Consider the following 5,927-nt stretch of genomic DNA (forward strand, 5'->3'; position numbering starts at 1 on the left):
GCTAAATGACCATGGCCTGTAAAAAATGAAGTTTGGGTCTGAGAACAACGCAATCAACCAACTCACTTAGCCTGACCAACCACCCAATCCATCAGGTCACCTCATCAGGTCATCAGGACAAGCTAAGGTTGCCACTTCAAATCCAGTTCAAGAAGGCAACATGTTTACAAAAAGGTTTATCTTGCCTCCATGTCAGAATGTTGAAATATGTTTAGTTCAAGTGATCATGATTATAAAATACTGTGTATCCCGCTTTTGAGGGAAGTAAATTGCTGAGTGGGAAAAAAATCCCTATACTCACCAGGAAGAAAACTGGCTGCTCATGGATTTCTGAGCTGGAGAATAAATCCCTTATTCCCTGTATGAAGCTAGAATCTGCACGTTGTTTACAGTTGTGTCATAACAAGTTATCCACAGCTCATTTGAACAGCTGTTGTTTCCTCATCTCGTGTCACCACTGCCTAATTTAATCAAATTAACATTGCATTGGCAATATCTCAACCATGGCACTACCTAATTCATCTTACACCTGTTCAGATGCCAAAATATATACACTGGAGTATCTTAACATGTGAAATAAATTTGCACAAATAAGCAAAAGTAAAAATACTTTGCACTGTGTGCAAAATATATTTGCTGGTTTAAGTTTCAGAGTAGTTCACTCACAAAACCAAGCTGAACACGTTACTCATTGTGAAGAGAAGACAAGATATTCCTGTATTTCTCTGCACAGGGTTAGCACTGGGTATCACTCGGGTGAGAAAACTGGGCAAAACAGAGGTCCAGAGCCTGGTGGAATGACATCGTAATAACATTTTACTTCCTTTGTCAGGAACTGCAGGAATCCCTGTCCAATAAGCCTGTGCCAGTAAGGGAACGTTTGGACACTGACCAAAAAGTAGCTGTAGTAGTCTACAGGCTTGCATCCTCTGCAGAGTCCAGGACAGTTGCAAATCTCTTTGGAGTTGGGACATCAACTGTCTAGAAGTGCCCGAGAGATATCTGTATAGCATTTAATGACACAATGATGTTAAATAATGTCCTATTTCCAAAGGAGGAGGATCTGAAAGCAGTGCTGGATGGCTTTGATTCGGTCATTCCCATCATAGGCCCAGTCCATGCCTACAGAGATTTCAACAACTTTCATGATAAAAACAAAATGTAACCTTTATGAAATCAGTTACAAGCTATAGAAGGAATCCCCTGAGTTATATATAATACGTTGCTGTTGGGGCTTGTGGAGGCCTGACAGGGGTAAAACACATCCGTGACGTCATTCTATTGTTTAAGTGTTCCATTACTTTTCATAAATGGAGAGGTTTGTTTTGTCAATTATTCATTATCTTGAACCAACATTTCAATTAATTTACACTTGGAAAAGACGGAACTATTTTTAAACATATTTTGACGAGTGTATAATTTCACATTTTCCGATAAATGTGTGTCTCGGGCGGATTCGAACCCGCATTCTGTGATTTGCGGACGTTACAGTGGGAAATGAACCATTAAATATTTTTAAATATTTGCATAAACCTCAGCTAAAAAAAATTACACATCAGGCTACCTATAACAATGTTCATATTGTAAGCAATTACATAAAATATGACGAGAAACAAATCAGGTAAACACATATACACGTATCCTTTTTCAGGGCTCTTTATTTCCTCTAATCCACATCATCATGTATTTTCAACGTGCAAGCGATTGACAAAATAAACTGTTTTGGACACCTCGAAATTATGAAGAGCCGTGTACCATGCATTGTAAATATACAGAAACGCAAAAGTAGTAAATTCGTAAATATCTGACTGTTGACGACCTCCATATTTATACCGAAATTAATACCAAGATGAATTGGTTATTTTTTCTGCATGGATTGTGGTGGATTTTTGTGGAAAGAGTGAGTTACGGGAGAAATTTTTGTGAAAAGATGTAAAAATCACAAAAACACAGCTACGTTAGAGCCTGGCGCCAAAATACACCAACATGCACGTGTAACATCACTTGGGCTATAAAAACGTTGGGTTTTCATTTGAAAGTCCTCACAATCTTACAGCACTCACAATCTTTCAGCAAGCGAACATCGAAGACATGCCAGGACTGACGGAAGCCAAACGCAACAACGCCATCGGCCGTCTGCAAACAGGAGGATCTTCTTCAGCCGTAGCCACTTTTTTCCACGTAGCATCAAGCACCATTGCAGAAACACGGGACAACACGTGACCTTTCCAGATCAGATCGTTCACTACTGGAGCACGGGACACAGATTCATACGGCTACGTCACTTATGAGAAAGAACAACCACGGCCAGCTCTACAACGACAATACCTGGATTGCGTAGAATATCAGCACAGACAACGAGGAACCGTTTACCCCATAAAGGTATTCGCGCTAGACGACCAGTTCGAGGTGTCATTTTGACGGACCTGCGTCGACGTCAACGTTGTCAAGGTCACAGAGCATGGCCACAACTGCAATGTACACAAGTTTGGCCACAATTCATGATCTGACTGCTTCTATGGGACGATGATGCCAGTCAGTTATGAACTCAAATGAGGGCAATACAAGATATTGAGAACAGATGACCTTCACCTATCTACTGTTCCGTTTGTGCCATTTGGAACATGGGTCAATGACGGTGTGTGCCAATTTTGAAAATCGATTACCATCTGTTGATTATTTATATGATATATAAAATATACCTAAAATCCCATTTTCTAATTCTCCTTTGTGTGTGCAGATTTTTTAAACTCGCGACGGAGCAGGTGCAGCGGCAGAGAACATATTCCAGAGGGAGACTAACACAGCATAAATAGTCTACAAAGAGTTCTGGTTTTTTCCAAATATTTTCCACAAGAGAATGTTTTGTCAAAGTCTAAAAAGTAGGGATGTGTTTTAAGTAGAGGAATATCCTCGTAACTCCCCATTCCTTACAAATAATGGACCTCGGCATCATTATATTTAAGGATGTGGTTGGTTTGTTGTTTAACGCCGCACTCAGCAATATTCAAGCTATATGACTGCGGTCTGTAAATAATCGAGTCTGGACCAGACAATCCAGTGATGGATACCATGAGCATCGATCCACGCAATTGGGATACGATGACATGCATCAACCAAGTCAGCGAGCCTGACCACCCGATCCCGTTAGTCGCCTCTTACGACAAGCATAGTCGCCTTTTACGGCAAGCATGGGTTGCTGAAGATTTATTCTACACCGGCCATCTGAACGCATTATTTACATATGCAACATTGCTCCTGGCGTATATCTACATGACCTTAAGAGTTTCTCTCTCTTTATAATGGAGTCACCACAGCAGGAAAATCTTGACTCCATTGAAGATCTACACATTACTGTCAACCCAACCAAGCACAGGATTCTGTTGAAGGGTACGAGATGTTTCAACGTTTTAAACAATATATGGATTGTAAGTTGAAAGCTTTCAAAAGTGAAATTAAATGAAACTGAGCAGGGGTCGTTTTCTGTTATTAAGAGAGCTAGAAAAGACGTTGACGCTCCACAGTTCAGAATCAAAGGGAATCAGTTACATCACAAGTTCAACATAGGTATTTTGGATCAGGTTGACTCTGCTATTTGATTTCTTAATCGAGAAAACAGATGATTGTACATGTCTTGAAAGAAATTAGCTCTAACATAAGAAAAAGAAACAAGCACATTAGACATGCAGACAGATCTCCAGTCCGTTGGGCAGTAGTCTCGGAGTTGGAAGGGGATGAGTTGGCTTCAAACTCGGATGAAGAGAGACGTTTCGAGAGAGCAGAAAGTAAGGCACAGCGCAGAAAACTCCCTACTTATTTCAAATCTCATGGTAGAGGCTATAGTCCTCATCCTTCTGCAAATTTCCCTAATCCTAACAGCGAATTACCTTAACAGACCCCTCAGGTTCAGCAGAACCAGCCCTTTTCTTTTCAACCTTGGGAAACACTACTTCCAAACCAACAATGCTACTTTTGCGGAGACTTTGGGCACTGGAGAGCCACATGTCCCCTTGCAGCCGCCCAGAGGTCATCACAGTCAAGTAATGTCAACCCACCACAAGGACTTCAGCCTGCAGAGGCATGCAAGGAGCAGTGACTACTCAGGGGATCAGACCTCAAGCAGAAGTTTTCAAAGAAAAACTAGCATGGATTTGCCACAGGTCTCCCGTTCAATCTCAAAACAGCCTAGTAGTAGGTCACAGCTTGATGTTTCACAGCTTGAAGGTTACAGCATCCCCTTTGTGGCATCGCCTCCCTTGTCTTGTAGTACGAACAAGGCTTCTGCTGTAAAACATAGCGACTTTGTCTCCAGGATCTCATGTTAAACAACTGTATTATTGAAGTCATAGACTCACCTCAGGTTGTGAACCCCCTATCAGTTTCAGTTCAAAGCTCTGGTAAGGAAAGGTTGATTTTAGACTTAAGAATTGTAAATAAATATGTTTGGAAAGAAAAGATAGTCTTTGGGGATTACAAGGTTGCTTTGGATTTCGTTAAGACCTTGTGGATATATGTACACGTTTGATCTTAAGTCTGGTTATCACCACATAGATATTCACCCTAGTCAACACACGTTTTAGGCTTTTCTTGGTCAGTTGAAAGTGTACAACGTTTTTATTGTTTCACGGGGCGGTCGGGTAGCCTGATGGTTGAAGCGTTCTTGTCACTCGGAAAACCCGAGTTCGATTCCCGACATGGGTACAATGTGTGAAGCCCATTTCTGGTGTCCCCCGCAGTGATATTGCTGGAATATTGCTAAAAGCGGCGTAAAACCATACCCATGTTGAGACAGAAAGCAAAGTCCAGATGACCCGCTGTGTGTTTTGGAACTTATATTCTGGAGAGATATTGTTTACTCTTTTGATAGCAGAAAGATGTTGTCCCAGTTTTGACCGTTTTCTCAGATGCTAGTTCCAAGGGCTGTGCTGCTCATATACAGAATTCTGACCGGGTATTTCGGTGTTTAAGGGACGAGGATCAAGTGGGCAAGAGTTACTTCTTTTGGTAGTTTCATTTCATCTTTACAGGAGCTTCCTATGTCTCTGTTCACTGTGGTTAGGATTCATAACAGACTCTTCGTTTCGAAAAGAGCAATTTTTGTTACTTGACCAGTGTGTATTCTTTCGCTTCCAACAGCGGTCTTCTAGTTTTCAAGAATATTTTTTGTTAAAGTTGATTTTGTATCTGAAATTTATTATGATTTGTTGTTTAACGCCACACTCAGCAATATTCCAGCTATATGATGGCAGTCTGTAAATAATAGAGTCTGGACCAGACAATCCAGTAATTGACATCAAGAGCATCGATCCACACGATTGGGATCGATGACTTGCATCAGCCAAGTCACCGAGGCTGACCACCCGATCCTTTTAGTCGCCTCTGAGAAGCATAGTAGCCTTTTACGGCAAGCATGGGTTCCTGAAGACCTATTCTATGCCCGATTGGGTCAAATGTATTATGAAGAACTTTGGTGAGCCTAAATATTTTTTTCTACTTTTGTTTATATTTAAGATTTTGCAAAACACAAAACTATTTTAAGTCACAATTAGAAGGGGTGGTGAAAGTTCATATGTGTCAGGTACGGAGAATTTACAACACATAAAGTATGTAAAAAATAGGACATACTGTATTTCTCATGAAATATCATGTTTCTCTCATCTTGTGACGGGGAAAAGTAGATATTTGAAATATCCTCTATATGTCACAGCATGTCAGCTCAATGGGGGGTGGGGGGTGGGGTGAGGGGGAGCCCAAAGTGAAGCATGTCTCAGATGTTTACCTCTTTGGTGAAAACCAACGAGGACGGGTATGAGGCTGACAAACCAAGAATCACAATCAGGAAGAGTGATAGGGCCTTTGCCTTCATGGGTGACCCAATCATACAAGACCTTAACCAGAAAACGTCACAAAAGTAACACAATCAGCAG

At 41.1% G+C, this 5,927-nt stretch overlaps 1 pseudogene; it reads left to right on the forward strand.

The window, feature by feature from the left end:
* Nucleotides 1–3,302: 3,302 nt before the first annotated feature.
* Nucleotides 3,303–4,096, forward strand: LOC139464563 (uncharacterized; annotated as a pseudogene).
* The last annotated feature ends 1,831 nt before the right edge of the window (nucleotides 4,097–5,927 follow it).

The sequence above is a fragment of the Haliotis cracherodii genome, unplaced genomic scaffold, assembly GCF_022045235.1.
Source record: "Haliotis cracherodii isolate W230 unplaced genomic scaffold, xgHalCrac1.p SCAF_17, whole genome shotgun sequence".
NCBI lineage: Eukaryota > Metazoa > Mollusca > Gastropoda > Lepetellida > Haliotidae > Haliotis > Haliotis cracherodii.